The sequence below is a fragment of the Podarcis tiliguerta genome, assembly GCF_965153285.1.
Source record: "Podarcis tiliguerta genome assembly, chromosome: 10".
NCBI lineage: Eukaryota > Metazoa > Chordata > Lepidosauria > Squamata > Lacertidae > Podarcis > Podarcis tiliguerta.
In genome coordinates this window covers 54,331,483-54,349,579 of record NC_139543.1, presented here as the reverse complement: position 1 = coordinate 54,349,579, position 18,097 = coordinate 54,331,483, and positions in this window count along the sequence as shown.

The following is an 18,097-nucleotide window of genomic DNA, read 5'->3' as shown; positions in this document are numbered from 1 at the left end:
CCTCCTAGAGTTTATGAGAACAGCTTCTGCAGCATTAAGGAGAGCTTTATGAAATTTCGCTGCTTTCCCATTGATTTCTTGACTCAGTGGTGCACCCAAGTGTAAATCTGAGCCTCTGGAAGCATCCTCACATGACCTTGTTAACTATGAGCAAACCACATTTTGGACTGGAAAACAACAAGAATGAACAAACAAACAAACAAACAAACAAACAAACAAACAAGAGACACAGGACAATTCAGCATGGCAAAGTACTCCCTCTGAAAAAAGAAAAGCAGTCAGGATAAAAAATGTTATGAATACTCTCCCTCCCCAAAGACCCCACATTAAACTATTAAGAAGAAGCAGCTTGTTGGATTCAGTGGAGCCTCTGTGCTAGTTTCACAGAATGTGGGTTGCTGTTGCTACCTGGGAGGAAGAAGGGGAGAGGCAAGGCAGTGGAGAGGTCAGTGTGGTGCAAACTCACCAGCAGGGCCTATCTGGCAATCCTACTGGTGTGTTTGCAACGTGCCAACCTGTAGCCAAGAACCAAGGTGTCCGCAAGGTTAGGGCTCTACTGACCTTGATGGTGTAAGAGATGGGGTGGGAGTGGAGTCGCAGGCCAGACTGGAAAACAGGAAAGAGGCAAAACTTGCAAGAAGACAACAGCTTGTCTGTTGCACCATGTATATTACAGTTGAGATTATAGGGGTAGAAAAGGTGTGTGTGTGTGCTGAAACTCAAAGTTTGCTTAGCAGAAGCAAAGGGAGCTTGGTTGAAAAATGGAGGAAGGTTTTTGATGGCTAAGGGTGTTGCCCTTCACCCAATTCATTTCTCCTAATTGAACTGGAGCTGCAAGCTCATTTCAGAGTTGAGATTTGTTTGCCCACTCTTTTAAAAGCGAAATCTTCTTAATTTTAGTGCATGCCAATCAACATATTAGTTTCCAACAACTTCTGTGTTTATCGCCCATTGTATCTCTCAGTCTCCTCCCTCCCTTTCCTTCAACACTGTCCTTGTGAATTCAAGTCCTCACCGTTTAATCACTTATCGTTGCTTGCTTTTTAATACTTTGCAAATGTGGATATTAAATGGAAAGACAGTCAGACAGCATGGATGAGAGAGGAGTGATGTTAACTGTGATCCATCTGACAGTGGTGCAATTAAACTGCCAGGAAAGAACAACAGAACCTAAAGGGAACCCCCTCCCCCACTTCCTGCTCCACAGTCTGTGTTGTTTAACAAATAGTTTCAAGCCAAGCACATTTTACAGCGCACATCCCAGGAAATAATTACAATAACTGGCTTTATAATTGCTCATGTGATGGGCAAAGGGATATTAGTCATCATGCAAATAGGTGGAGAAAGGAACCAGAGAGTTTCACATGCTATGCAGATCTCAAGCATCATTTTTGATTTGATTCTCAAAGCATTGCTTACTGAAGAATAAGAGGGAAGAGAGAAGGGAGGCATTTCTGTGTGGGGTGGGGTGGGCAAATCTGTTAATTTCTGATTTTTCCTAACTTAAATTATTAAATAACATTAATGACTTAAATAACATGCAATTAATAAACATAATAAACAATAAATCTTACATCAAAAAGTACTCAACCAAATCAATTTCCACATAAATCATTATAAATTCTAAAATAAAGATACAAAATATTAACAACAGAAATAGCACCACTCCCAACAGCCCCCACCCCTTAAACAATACTCAAGAGTCTATTCAGCAGGTCAGCTTTTACAGTTGGAGTCAATCAGGGCTTTGCACTCCCAGGCCAGGTGGAAAAGGCCTGCAAGGCTGGGAGCAGGTCTGTCTATAATATATATAATGTATCATGAAACTTCATCAGCATTTTAGTGTGAATATTCTCTGAATATACACATAATTGCAAAACATCTTTTCCTAATGTTATTTGCATATGTTATTTCCACTAACATTACCCAGGCGTATGTATTTTTTTGTATGCATTACTTGGCTTACATAGCTGGAGAGCTATACTGCAAAATTCTAAGAAGTGTGAATTTTGAATTTTGGCAGTGTCAGCCTTGCATATTATTTTGGGGAATGTAGATTAGGTAGGTTCACCTGCAGATGCAAACTGAATACAATTTCTCCCCCATCGCTACCTGGCAGGAACCGAAAGAAGTTCCCAAAGCATGGGGAAATGGAGAGAAGGACCTTTCTGAACACCACAAACTATCATCAGCTGTGAAACTTCAAAGCTTTTCCCCGGGTTCTGAACAGACACCAAATGCAACTGAAGATGTAGCTACATATTGTTTGGAAGGAGATATTACTTTCTGTAACTTCTTTCAAATAACCACTTACTCTTCTTGAATAATGCTTCTTTCCATATTCTAGGACCACTGAGAGAAGGAAAGAGGGAGAGAGAGAGAGAGAAAGAAAGAGAGAGAGAGAATATCTAAAGGGGTCACAGATTTTTGAAGCAATGGTGAATGACTCTGACTGCTGCTGTTTCCAAGCACCGCTGCAGAAGATGGATGACAAAACTCATCGAATTTCCTTCTCCCTGGGCAAAGCAGCTGCTGAAAATCTAGCTGCACTTTCGTGCTCCCACCCTGGGGCATTCTGATTTATATTGGCCTTAGCAAGCTTTTTGCTAGTGAATCACAAGAGGAATCACATACTGCTGGTGACTAATTGAATTCTGAAACACTAGGTACCGCAAAGCCAAAAGACATTATTTTTGGCCTTATTGGCTGCAACTGATACACGGTCAGAGATGTTATTTAACTTGCTATCAGCTCCCACTCTGAGAGCTTTTGCATTGATGAAGTGATAGGCTCATTTCCCTTCTAGTGATCGGGCTAGTTATAGCTTCCCATGGGAGACGGCTTTCTTTCAACAACCCAGCAGAACGCTTTGAAGATGCTCTCTATAGAAACCTTTGCTGACCCCTGAGAGGCGGGGGGAAATTTAAGAAACAAATTGAACTTTGGCTTGTTATGAGAACATAACCTTCCTTTAAGCGAGGTCTGAGCCCAGTTGCTTTCCTTTTCTGTTTCAACACTTCTTCAGCTTGCTCCTTACTCAGGAGGCATCAGACCATTTTTCATGAGGAAAACACCTTGGCAGGACTGCCATTGCCAGGAACTTAGCAGTCATTTGTAATGCCCACTGACGTGAGTGAGATTTGAGAAGATCAGAGGTTGTATTTCAAAGGACTGGTACTGTCTGGAGCAGGACAGGAAATCTCCCAAGAAAACATAGCCCAATACAGGGTTTTGAGCCTTCTTCTGACAAAACAACTGTCACAATTTTGTGGAGGTCCAGAGGCTGGTCCGGGAGCCATCTGACACTGAGGTATTGCTGAAGCAAAACTGCTGGAAGGTCTGATCAAGCCCTTGGATGGGAGATGGCTGGGAGTGCAGGAGTGCATCAAATTTTGTATTATTTCAAATATGAATATTCATTCATGCTTGCCTGCCTATAGTGCAAGAACCTTCCTCTGCGGCAGTTTCATGCAGAGGTGGAATTGTTGCTCAGGAACTAGATGGCCCTCCACAGATGATATTAGGCACCCAACACATTAGATCATGGGTAGGCAAACTAAGGTCTGGGGGCCGGATCCGGCCCAATCACCTTCTAAATCTGGCTTGAGGACAGTCCGGGAATCAGCATGATTTTACATGAGTAGAATGTGTCCTTTTATTTAGAATGCATCTCTGGGTTATTTGTGGGCATATGAATTTGTTCACCCCCCCAAAAAAAATATAGTCCAGCCCCGCACAAGGTCTGAGGGACAGTGGACTGGTTCCCTGGTGAAAAACTTTGCTGACCCCTGCATTAGATGAAGCCATGACTCTCCTTGCTACCCATGGGCTATCATTCAGTGTTGAGCACCCCAGGCCAAGAAGTGAGCTAAACAAATATACAACTCTTAATCTCAGAGCCATGGGTTTGAGCCCCAAATTAGGCAAAAGATTCTTGCATTGCAGGGGTTTGGACTAGATGACCCTCATGGTCTCTTCCAACTCTATGATTCTGTGAAGAATCTGAGGCAATCCAGAACCTCCAGTAGTCTTTTTAATGGGTGACATAAATATTATATATATGCTATTTTGATTAAAATATGTTCCCACTAATCTGTCACAAGTAATCTGTCACTAATCTGTCACTACTGACCACCCAATGCAAGAATAGCTAGGCAGGCTGGGCTCATGCCCTGAATTTTACCCCTGGTTTCCCTTTTGGAAATATTTTGGACCGGGTTACACTAATGAATATAAAAAGAGCCCTGCTAGGTCAGGCCAAAGGCCTCTCTAGAACAGCATCCTGTTACCCACAGAGGCCAACTTTCTGCTTCTGGAAAGACCATGAGCAGAAAATTAAGGGATCTGTTTTCATTTGCCATTGTTGTTCCCCAGCAACTGGCCATTCAGAAACACACTGTCTCCCAATTTGGAGTTGGCATATCACCCTCAGTGACAGCAGCCATTGATAGCTTTATTCTCCACATTGATTAAAAGGTAAAGGTACCCCTGCCCGTACGGGCCAGTCTTGACAGACTCTAGGGTTGTGCGCCCATCTCACTCAAAGAGGCCAAGGGCCAGCGCTGTCCGAAGACACTTCCGGGTCACGTGGCCAGCGTGACATTGCTGCTCTGGCGAGCCAGAGCCGCACACGGAAACGCCGTTTACCTTCCCGCTAGTAAGCGGTCCCTATTTATCTACTTGCACCCAGGGGTGCTTTCGAACTGCTAGGTTGGCAGGCACTGGGACCGAACAGCGGGAGCGCACCCCGCTGCGGGGATTCGAACCGCCGACCTTTCGATCGGCAAGCCCTAGGCACTGAGGCTTTAACCCACAGCGCCACCCGCGTCCCACATTGATTAATCCCCTTTTAAAGTTCGTTAGGCTACCTTGTCGCAGTGAATTCCACAGGTTAACTAAGCACTTTGTGAAGAAGAACTCCCTTTTGTCTGAGACATTTTGTTGCCTGGGGTGGACAAGATGGAGCCCTCCCTCCATTTTTAAAGCTGGCAATGGGCCAGTGTCCGCCACCTCGCCTGAGGGCAACAGTTTAGAAAGCTAAAGGGAGGCAGTATGGCACACACACATTTCTCCTCCAGCAAAGAGGACTAGATGAGGATCTGTCACTATCTGCTGCCTGAGGCAACTGTCTCATTCTGTCTAATGGTAGGGTCGACACTGCTTTTGTCTGTTCTGTCTCCCATCCCTTGGGTTCACTTCTGGCATTAATGAGACAAGGGAGGCACACCGCTCCTTTATTTATGTAACTTCTCATCACTGGCTCTTTCCGTCTTTGCTTACCTTCAGTCACGTGCGTGAGCTGCCTCCACCGAAAATACATTTCTGTGGGTTGACATTGGGAAAGGTTAATTCACCTCTAATACCTCGTTCATGCATACAAGTCATCACTGGTATTAACAAGTCAGTGAGTGATGACAAGCTTGCAGATGGACACCAGCTTTTAGTATAATTGGGAAGGAGTGGATCAGCAGCAGTCACAGCTGGAATGGAGACCAGGCTCTGTCATAACAAGTTTTTAAACAAAAAACAAACTTAGTGTGGGCTGTTGCCATAACTGGTATTGCATTGTGGCTGAAAGATTATCTGCACATGTAACTAGTTTACTGCACATGTAACTAGTTAAGATACAGTTGTACATTTATCTACTCTATGTTTACAGTATCTCCAGGCTTTGTCTTGCACATAGCACGTTAGTATGTTTGTTGTTTGAATGGTTACAAGTCCATCTCTGTTCTAGCTATTATTCTAGTCAATTTGGTTTTATACTTATAAGCCAGTTTGTGGTGTTGTTGTTTTGTTGAAAGATTATACATTTAGATGTGTATTATTGCAGACATTTATGTTGGGAAAATTAAAACAGAGTACTCCTTCACAGAGCACATAGTTAAACTTTGGGATTTCCTCCCACAAGAGGGAGCGGTGGCCAATTTGGATGGCTTTAAAAGAGGATTAGGCAAATTCATGGAGGACAAGGCTATAAATAGCTACCAGCCATGATGGCTGTGCTCTGCCTCCATGTTCTGTGGCAGCAATGCTTCCAAATACAAATTGCTGGAAACCACAGGAGGCGAGAGTGCTCATGTGCTTGAATCCTGCTTAATTTCTTGACAACTCTGTCAGGTAGGTTAGGCTGAGGGATGGGGACAGATCCGAGGTCACCACCCAGTGATTGTGTGGGGCTCAGAACCCTGGTCTTCCAGCTCCTAGTCCAGCTCCTAGTCCAACATGCTAACCACTACACCATGCTATAAAGCCCTAAATGGCCTCGGCCCAGTATACCTGAAGGAGCGTCTCCACCCCCATCATTCTGCCCAGACACTGAGGTCCAGCGCTGAGGGCCTTCTGGCGGTTCCCTCACTGCGAGAAGCCAGGTTACAGGGAACCAGGCAGAGGGCCTTCTCAGTAGTGGCACCTGCCCTGTGGAACGCCCTCCCACCAGATGTCAAAGAGAAGAACAACAACCAGACTTTTAGAAGACATCTGAAGGCAGCCCAGTTTAGGGAAGCTTTTAATGTTCAATAGGTTATTGTATTTTAATATTCTGTTGGAAGCCGCCCAGAGTGGCTGGGGAAACTCAGCCAGATGGGCGGGGTATAAATAATAAATTATTATATTATTATTATTATTTTGAACACAGCAAAACTCTTGATAGAAGTAGTTCAGATCAGTGGTAGAGCACGTGCTTCATGTGCAAAAGGTCCTAGTTCAGTCTCAGGATCCATCCATAGTATCTCCAGAAAGACTCCTGTCTGAATCCCTGGAGAGTCCCTGCCAGGCACTGTATACATACTGAGCAAGATGGGTCAGTAGTCTGGCTTGCTATTATTAAATTTATATATAGCTTGCATGATCAAACGGTGGAAGACAGCTTCCTATGTTCCAGTATTGTGGACAAGCCATAGCCAACTGGGTGTCTTCTTGATGTTGCTGTTGCTGTTACTATTATTGCCATATGTTACCTGCCCTTCAGCCCATGGTCCTGGTGCAGGTTGCTGGACCTCAGCTCCCATCAGCCTCAGAAACTATGCCCAACTATCAGGGATGGTGGGGACTGGAACATCTGGAGAACTTCTGGAGGTTGCCTGGTTCATGAAGACTGTTGAAAACTTACGCTGGCTCAGCTATACTGCAAGTTGACTGGTGCTCAATATCTAGCTGGAAGAAGAGGTGGGGGTTCCTTTGTTGAGGTGAGAATTCTTGTGCTGTTTTCTTACCAATTGCCCATACAGTGGTACCTTGGAAGTTGAACGGAATCCATTACTGAAATCTGTTCGACTTCCAAAATGTTTGGAAACCAAGGAGTGGCTTCCGATTGGCTGCAGGAAGCTCCTGCAGCCAATTGGAAGCCATGTAAGCCAAGTCGGACATTCGGGTTCCAAAGAGCATTCACAAATCAGAACACTCACTTCTGGGTTTGCAGCATTTGGGAGCCAAAACTTTCGACTTGCAAGGCATTCAGGATCCAAGGTATGGCTGTATTTTGTTTGGTTGCCTGCACTTTCACTTGTGTACATTTGCACATTTTGTAATGTGCAAAGGACCAAATGGGTGTATTTTGTTTCATCTCTATACATCAGCCCTGTCCCAATGGGCACTGTGTCCCTGTTCTCCTGGAAAGAGCCAAAGCAGCAGTTGAACCCAAATCTTTGGCAGTGAATTTAAATAATCAGTTTCTCCACTGCAAGTTTGAATTCCCACAACAGGCCTCCAAGGTGAATTGCATTTTGTTTCTTAAGTGGACAGTTTGCTAGGAGCAGATGAATTTTGATGTCACTGGAGATAAGAAACATGATTAGAGATCCAAATCAATAAATCAGGCCTCTCCATTTAGGAATCCAATGAGCACAGCATGGGGCAATTTATTTTACGTTCAAACAAATCACATCCAAATTATGAATGCTTTCTGTTTGCAACATTTCATAGGCTGTTTGGCAGCAGAAGACTAAATAGCAGTAAATCAGTAGTCATTTTACTTGGCTGCATTGCGGGGGGCAGGGAAAACAGTGTCAAACCCCCTCCACTGGCCTGGCTGGGCCCAACTGCCCTTTGACTCCTCCCCCTTGAGCGCTGCCTCCAGCAATGGTCATTGTACCCATTCATGTGGCCCCTGAAAGGTTTCCCAGGAAGGAAAGTGGGTCTTGGGCTGAAAAGATTTCCAACCCCTGTTTTATAAACTATAAACCTAGCTTGAGTGCTTTAACAGGAAGATGATATAAATGCAGTAATTAAACAGTGTTTTGGGTTTGCAGTATTCTGTATGTTGCAAAATCCATTCTGGTATCTTGTGTCACTTGTTTTAAGACAAAACCATTTGCACACGTTTGCAAAGGCGGAACAATAAGTGCACTTTTAACACAATCCGTAGCCCCAAGCTTGCTCATACTAGAAAATGCATGCTAGGCTGTGGTGACATTCAACACTAGTAAAGAATCTTAATAGAGCTGAAAGTCATGAACCACTATACTGTTCTTGGGGCTTGAACAGAAATGCATGTATACCACCTGATGATGAGTGTGTGAATTGATTCCCACCGGTCATTTCCTTGTGTTTGAGGTGGTGGGAGGTCATATTAATGTTCTATCTGTGATGTTTGATCTGTGATGACTCAAGAAAGGTCAGGGGAAATAAGTACCCTCTGAAATTTAAGTTGAAGTTCTATGCACAAGCTCCATTGAATTTTCATGAGGACTTAACTTGGCATTTTTTTAATGTGGAAATGTGGAAAAACGAAGAGTGGAAAAATGGTAGATTGTTTATGTTGCTTTCTAATGAGATTTGCAATTTTATTATTCTTGGTTTCAAGACCTTTAGAGTTATGAAGTAATTCTGATTAATATACTAATATCTGTGTTTTGCCTAATTTCTAGATTTCAGTGGCTGGTCTTTCATAGCCATATTCTGTATTTGTTATCTCTGTATTGACACAAAAGCAAACATGCCATCATGAATGACTTCAAGAAATGCAAAGTAGGTAATTTTAGATTACTTTATTTCTTCTTCAAAATACATATGAAACAAATAGAATAAAATTATATCAAATGTTTATTGTTTTTTTAAGATATAAAATTATCACAAACTGTACACTTATTAACGTATATTTGAGGTGTTGTCATTACATAGTTTGATTTCTCTCTCTCTCAGTTGACAAATAGATTTTTCACACATTCTAGGTGATACATTGTAAAAATACAGAAACATGTTGTACATCTCTTAAAGGCTAGTGCAAAAATACAGTTACTATATCATTAATAACAATTATATACTCTCAAGTTTCCACAAACGGCGGTTTATAGCGCATACAAAAAGCCAGGAACATGTGTTGGGAGGTGGGAGAAGTGTGCTTTAAAAAATTCTGTCTATCAAATGCAGAAGCCAAAGATGCCAACATCAACAATGGCTAAGTACCAAACCACAAACTGCCTTGAAAAAGTCACAGAATTAACACTGCATAAAGGGTACCAGAAAAGATCCCATTCAGCCAACATCAAATAGCAAAGACTAGGCAGATGGTTTGAAGAACAAATTCGTCCTTCATAGGCTACATTGACCTGGCCCTGTGACTTAGAATATTCCACACAGATAGGCAGTTCAGTTGAGTTGAGTTTGGGCTGCTCAGAGCCAGATAAACTGATGCATATACCAAAGTTAATTGGCAAAACTGTTCTAAGGAATAGTGGCTGCTCCTAGCCTTGCCTTAGCTCCATTGTAATAAAATAGGATTACATGGGAGGCATGCCTGAATGATGCACAACTCAGCACATTTGAAGCATATGCAAACCCAGTATCCTCTATTGGGACAGGACTATTATCCCGTAAAGCAAGGTTTTATGGGTTATGTTTGTGTTCATATGCATGCACCCTAGATTCCAGATTGAAGTGTGCTACATTTTTCTTCCCCTGCAGGAGCTTCCATTAGGCCAGAGAAAACACGTGGCAGTTCCATAAGTATATATCTAGAAATGGTGTCCATTGACTTTAGTGGTGGAAGGAAAATGGAGATTCAGAAGCCTAGCACAGTCTACTGAAACCTGCTGCTCTCTAGGTGTTTTGGTCTACAATTCCTGTCATTCTCAGTCAGCATGGCCACTGGGCAGGGATGATGGAAGTCCCACCACACCTAGAGGGTACCAGGTTGGGAAAGGCCAGGCTTGTGAATCCATTGGGAGCATCTTATCTATCAACCGTGTGGATAGTAGTCTATAGTGGGCATTGCACCAGGCTGTAGGTAGCACACTAACTTTGCAATTAATTTTTTTTATAAAACTTTTTTTAAAAAGTGCACTGTTACAGTTTTTGCTTTCAAGATTTCCAGCAGCTAGCTATCCCTGCATGAGTCCCCCCACCGTCCCATTTCGGACAGTTAATCCTTATAATCACTTTGTTTAAAAAATAAGCATGTCTGTTCTATATATATATATCTATCTCTGTGGTAAAAGCCAAAATAGTCTCTGATGAATAAAATATATATCAAAAGCCAGACTCTGTCCACCTCATTTCCATGGAGTAGATTCCCTGAATACAATATTATAAAGGAGGAGAAATGGAGTGATTATCAATGTCCTGTTTGGATCTCTAACCAACCTTACAAAGGCAGATTGCTAAGCAAACCTGTTGACTCCATACTTGGTAGCCTGAGGGCGATGAACTTCTGTTATGACAGCATAGAGCTGTGATCTATTTGGCTGGACTCTAAAGAGCATGGAGGTGGTTATGATTTTTCTAAAGGGGTATATGACAGAGTTTGTGAACTCCACGTACAGAGAGAAACTGAACACAATGTCCCTGGAGAATCTTGCAGCGTGCAAAATGGGATGGCAGGCAAATCCCTCATCTTTTGACAACCATTGTCCCTAACACTTGATGTCTCCTACTCTTGTTCGAAAAGAATAATAGATCTGGGCGAAGAGAAGGAGGAAGAAATAAGAGGAGTAACGTGAAGAAAGATGTCACCTAAATTGACCAGTCATTGCCAGTTCATCTTTTAGGAGGCTGACTTTTCCCAGGGTATTTTGTGCTCCTGGAGCTTTTTATATAGCTACGCAAGCACAAAATATGCACAGTGCCCATCAGTTATGAAGAGTGTATCAATTTTTTTGGTGCATTCATGATTAAGATTTTGGATGCTTCCAGGCTGTCACTGTTTTTGGGTTTAGGGAAGTTTTTAATATTTAATGCTGTATTGTGTTTTTAATATTTGGTTGGGAGCCGCCCAGAGTGGCTGGGGAAACCCAGCCAGATGGGCGGGGTACAGTATTATTATTATTATTATTATTATTATTATTAGGATTCAACCACATGCTGACATGTCCAGGTTGCACAATTCTAGCTGCTCAGACTGCTTGTGAAAAGGAAGTTGCAAGGGAAATACCCTGGAAATTGTGGGATAGCATTTGCTCTAATGCAATGCCATTTCAAACAAATCAGAACAAAAGCTCATTGAACAGCCAATGCCATCTAATCTCCCTTAAATCAAGTCAAGGGACACACTCAATAAACAGGTAATCTGGAAGCACCCTCAGATAAGCAAGGGCTCTTACCTAACACATGATATACACCTTGCAAGTGTATTATAAATTGGAATGTGGCAATCAGTGCCTCTGTTCTTCATTCCTGATGGACAGGCAGTATATTTAAAATACAGACAACTCCCTGTTTACATGGGGGTTATGTTCCAAGGCACTGTGCATGCCAGCGGAATGTGCATCAGTCCGTCCGCCCTGCCCCAGTCCCTTGCAGTGCCAAAAAACAGTGTGCATGTCAGAAATCACACATACACCAACTGCACGGAAATGGGGAGGTGCCTGTACTCATTTTTGTTCTGATCCTAACCCACCCCCCCTCCAAAAAAGCAACAACAGCACAACAGAATGAAAGGGCAGGGCAAAGCGTAGATCAGGAGTCAGCAAACTTTTTCAGCAGGGGGCTGGTCCACTTTCCCTCAGACCTTGTGGGGGCCCGGACTATATTTTGGAGAAAAAAATGAACGAATTCCTATGCCCCACAAATAACCCAGAGATGCATTTTAAATAAAAGGACACATTCTACTCATGTAAAAACACGCTGATTCCCGGACCGTCCGTGGGCCGGATTTAGAAGGCGATTGGGCCCTGGGCCTTAGTTTGCCAACCCATGGTGTAGATTGTCTGTAGGAAATCTCATCCTTCTCCCCAGACCAGAAATTTTCTTACCAACCCAGTAGTGTGAGCAAGAAACACTCTGGGGATGGTAAAGCCCTTGAAGGTTGTGTTTTTGGAGAATTGAGAACCTCAGTGCTTCCATTGTGATAAATGGAAGAAAAGCCTTTGTGAGTATGTTGGATAGTTTGATAGCTGACAGTGGGGAGCCCTGCTGATGTAGAATCATAGAATTGTGGAGTTGGAAGAGACCCTGAGGGTTTCTTGGTGCTATGTCCTGTAGCCTACATCAATTCCTACTGGCACAGAAGTTTGAGGTGGACAAAGTGCAGCAAAAAATTTTAGAAGAAGAAAATAGCAGAATTTGTATACATTTTAAACTGAGAAATAATTTCATTCTTATTTGTTATCAAAAGTAAACTTTGTTTCTTCATTTCCCATATAAATATATAGACATTTCAAGTGCAAGGGGGCTGGTAAAGACAGACGCTCTCACAACCTTTCATGCAAACAACGCTCCATTACAGAAGGAAACAATTTTTCGAAAGAATACATCACATCTGAATTCTGGCTATGCTGTGACAATCGAGTTCAGAGCTTTCCAAACTGTGTGTTGGCTGCAGTGCGTAGGTGTGTAGTGTTGTGTTATCGTCCCAACTCTATTTCGCTAGTAAAACCTGAATTACTTTGATGCGAAATGACGCATGTTTAAAAATTGTGCCACCAACATGAAAGGTTTGGAAAGCTCTGATCTAGTTATTTCAATCACCATTTTGGGCAACAAGGCAAACGCTTCTTGTTGATGGCTTGCTTGAGTTACACAAGATACATGAAGAAATACAAACCTGGTGAAGATTATAAGCACACATTTCATCTGGAAAATTGTTTCAGGTTTGTGAATGCCCATGCAAGGTGGTACTATACTGAAAGCAGCAAACGTAGGCTGGGGAACCCCAGTTCTCCATTGCAAATAGGGTGGCCATGGGCTGTGTTTTACATAGTACAGCCTGCTCTTTGAAAGGCTGTCAGAAGACAGTCCTCTGTTTGAAGGGTTAAATATGACCATCAGAAGGGTGAACCTTGAAGTGCGCCTCAATAGTTAGCACCCGAACAGCCGACTGAACGGTCACCTGATCTGTTATCCCCCCACTATGGTGAAACATATTGCATACCTTTCTTTCAATTCTCATTTAACTGTATTTTAAAATGGCTTTTCTAGGCAAGCCCATCCAAAGCAGCTTTCTCTTCAACCCAACTTCTAATTTAAATTATAGTGATTATCTCAAAATCTGAATTGATTCCTAACACAATTTAGGCAAATCTGAACCTTATTTTATCCTCTCTTTTGATGGTTCATTTTCCTTTTGGGATGGATGAGTTTGCAGCCTCCCTAAGCATAGAACAATGGGGATATATTTCAAGAGGGTGTTTAATTATGGCTCTGCCTACTATGTGAGCCAAGCAAGTGGCAGAGCAAGTGCTTTGCGTGCAAATTTTCTCTGGTCCAATCCCTGGCATCTCTAGTTAACCAATGACAGGCAAGACCTCTGCTGGACACTGTGGAAAGTCACTGTCAGACAGTGAGTGGCAATATTGAGCTGGTTGGGCAACGTGCTCTAAGTCAGCTCCCTATGTTGTTTCCAGAGGGACCATAGCTCATGCTTCTAATGCAATAGTTCCCAGATTCACTCCCAGGCATCTCTAGGTAGAGCTGGAAAAGAGCCTTGACAATAAGTAAAGAGAAGACTGAGCTAATGGACCACTTGGTATATGGAAGCTTCCTATCCTCCTGTGTTCCTAAGTTGCTCTGACCTGCTTTTCTCCCAACAAGGGTTTCAATTGGGAAAAGCAGCTGGTAGGAGGAGAAAAGCATTGGTTGGGTAGGAGAAGCAGGAGATATCCTCTCCAGCCTATTGCTTCTCCACTTCATTGCCCATCCTCATCTCACCACCTTGGAATGGAGAAGCAACATTTAGAACTCCCAGATCCATGTTTTCTTTTTGCTGCCCTCAATGTAGTTCTGCCCCAGAGCTGTCTTCCCATTCATCCCCATGGAGGTGGCTGATTCACATGAACATTCTAACGAGCATACAGATGAGCTCCCTCCATTCAAAGGGATGCCTAGCATTCAAGATGAAATTAAGCGTTAGCGGCATTTTTATTTTTTTAGCGAACCCCTTTCACTTCAATGGTGCTTTACAGAGCAGAATATCTCAAAGCTCCATTAGATGAATGAGCGCTGCATAGGGGCCAGTGCTTATAATCTGAACATATCAACATTAAATACATTTACAAGAGACACTTCCCAGTTCATGCTAGTAAATTTCAATGGGATGTTGCCTTGGCTCGTACTGTCAAACTCTTGCAGTGATCCAACACATAGTGCTGTTTGAACAGCTTAGTTAACACAACAAACTGTTACACTGAACACTCCCCCCCCCATAAATGCCCATAATTTGGCCACTCGGCACACATTCATTTTTGCTGCATACATAGAAAGAAATGTCAAGTAATCTATTACTATATACTTTTTTACTTTTTTTAAGAAAAAAAAGTTGTTTTAATTTAGCACAAGAACAGTTACTGCAAATAGAGAAAGCACAGCAGCAAACAGACTTTGAAAGTCATGATTTAAAAGCAATATTATAGATTCTACATATAAGAAATACTGTTGGTCTTAAGAACGTAAGAAGAGTTCTGCTGGATCAGGCCAAAGGCTTATCTAGTCCAGCATTGCATTTCCAGTGGACAGCAAGACGCCTCTGAGAAGCCCACAACCAGGACCTGAGGGCATGCAAAGTATTAAAATCTCTAGGCTATCATTCAAAAGTGTAGTATTTTTCAAAAGCAAAATGGAATGGAGCATTTTGTGCTATGTTGAAATCATTATTCCATATTACAGCATTTGCGTGCTGTCTTTTTTAAAAAAACCAAAACTAAATAAAAATCAGGTGCAGTTTGGCTATTGATCAGTAAAGAGGCTTTTGAATTTCCCTGCCCTTATCTCAGAATTTGATCAGCTGAATTCTTCAACACAACTTTTCTCAGCCAAGTGGAAAAATATATAGATAATGGAGGGGGGAATCCAGCTTTCTGTCCCCCCCCCCCCCGCTCCCAAACAGACCTTATTAAGCATACAGGAGGCAGGGAGTATGAGGCACAAATCTCCTCCTCTGTCTCCTGCTCCCTGGTTACATGATGTGTGCAAGACCCCCCCCCCAATCAGTTCAGCCCATGTATCCCGGTCAGGTCAGCTATTCCAAAACACCAGATTGGACCTCCCAATCATCTCGGGAGGACAAATGCATAGCTGTACGATTCACATAAGAATGTATATATGCAAAAGCCTCAGTTCACACTAAGAATGATTGTCTTGTCTCAGCAGGAGGAGAAACATGTGGGCACTGCCTAAACATTTACCTAAAAAACTCAGTCTAGGTGTTCCTGCTATATACCCCCTAGCCTAGTCTTCAGCAGTGCCAATCACATTTCTGAACTCTAATCAAACTCTCTCTCTCTTTCTCTCTGTGTGTAGAAGACAAACATTTTCTCTCCCGCCCCCTTCTCACTGTCAGACTCCCTCCCCATTTTGAAAGCCCCAGGTCACTCTAGGACAGTGGACCCAATCTGACCCAGGCCTGCCTCAACCCATTCTGGCTGAATTCTGGGTCAACCTTCACAGATCCCTGCTTTCCATATTGGTAATAATGCCTTGATATTCAGCAAAGTATATCTGAACTCTACTTCTTCAGTGCAAATACAAACATATGTTCTTGAAAATATCTATGTGTACTCTTCGAAATGCAACTGCTCCCTAAAATAATCTGATGAAATACTTTTTTGCAATTATTCACCTGTCCGCTTGCAATATAGCTAAAAAGAAGTTCACATGTGGGTCACCCAACAAAATGTAAACAAAGAGAAACCAGAAATTCTATTGGATTTGTTTGCTCTTCTCTATAGTCAGCATGTTCATGATTTCAAAAATGAGAAATTAGTGTTAATTTAGCCATAGTTTTCAGCTTGGGAAGAATTTATGTGTCCTGCAAGATTCTATGCACATGCTATGACCAGATGAGCAGTTAGGACTGAGCCCAAAAACTGATTTTTTTTTTAAAATAAAAAAATACCCATACTTGCATTACTGAAAACCATCACTGGTAAATGAATAGCAGTTGACTGGCAGCTGGCATTTTAGTCCCAAAACTGGGTGAAAAGGATTTAAGCCTTTATGGCTAAAGACAGATAACTAGTCTTCTTAATTGGATCATAATTAGTTTGGGAGAGGAGTTACTCCCAATGGGGTAATACTTATTTTGTCCCATTTTTACCTCTGCTCAAACAGGTTGTGCAGGCTTTTGAAACAATACAAAATTCTTTGAGCGTTGTTGGCGATGCATGATGGAATGTGCACACCAAGAGGAACATTGCTTCTAAAAAATGATATCTCCAGCTTAAGTTGGTACCAATAAAGCAGCGTCACTGTTTTAGAGAAGCATGCAAGTCACAGCTGTCACAAAGGAATGCAAACCACTATTAGTAGCACAGGTTGCAATCTTATGCACATTAATTAAGGTGTCTGGAAATGCTGACTCAGTCAGCTTAAGCATATAGACCAACTGCATGGTTAGGTGCGGGAACCAGCCTCGGCACTGTCCAGTCTCCCTCTCAGTGTGTATAACCTGTAATGAATACCGGGTCCTATACACATAGATCCTCTTTGCTAGGGCTGTCTATATTACAGGTCAGGGTACACGAGCCCAGTGTTGGTACTATATTACAGGCCAGGGTACATGAGAGAGATTGCAATTCGGGCCATTCTACAAGAGTGAGGATGGGATAGGTGCCCAGCTGCCCACCCCTTCAACGTGCAAACTGACTGTTGGGTGGGTATACATCTGAACTGGGGCTCACTGAGTTCAATGAGACTAACACCCAGGTAAGTGTGCATAGGATTGCATCATTACATGGACAACACTGAGGAGAAGGGCACAACTAAATATTTTTCCTTTGGTGTTGGATAAAAATAACAGCAACAATAGGTTGTATCCCATGAAGTTGTCCCATTTACACAAGGACTTCCACCTGAATGGAACTCCTTCTTCCTCCCCTCTAGATCTTTTCTGGGTGTAGCCCCAGCCCTCCAGAGCAGATTGGGGGGGGGCATGGAATCACACAGGGATAGGGATTATTGTTGTGCAGGCAGAAATCCTATTGCTAAAGTGATGACTTTGACAGATGCAAGCTAATAATAATAATGGCAATAATGTATATAAAACAATGGCCCTTGAAATCTATTCCAAGTTACAATAAAAGCTATGCCATAGCAATAGAAACCGACGAAACAATAAAAAGTATATGTTCCTTACAGAACACTAATGCTACATTTGTTCATGAACTTGATAGGGTTTTTGTTTTTGGATAGTAGGCGTAAAACAGTGCAAAGTATATTGAAGTTCAATCTTACAGTATTTCATCACCAAAAACATAGCAGAAAGAGCAGAAAGGCCCTTTTGTTATTGAGAGTATGTTTAGAGAAAAATCAGAATAGCTCTGAAAAAAACTCTGTAGATAGTATGCAGATGCTTGTGAAAACAAACAGCATTTGGAAAGTATTTGTGATGATGGCAAGTAAAAAGGACATTTTCAAAGAGTGCATCTCAAGAATTCTGCAAGGGTCGATCTACACATACAGATTTCTGTGACCAGAAAGTTGATAGTTTGAGGTACTTCTCCATAAGGTGACGCACAAGCAGCTTACAGTTGTTCAGTACCATAAACATCAACTTGTGACAAGTACCCATTTTTTAAAAATGGAACAGGATATTGAAGAAAACCCTAGATAATATCTGGGTTACTGCTACTGGTTGGAAAGTCTACTTGTGGTAGTTTTGAAGCAACTGTTATCCACCTGTTCTTCCCCCTCCATGTGACAGAAACAGGAGAGAGGGCGGCAAAAGGAG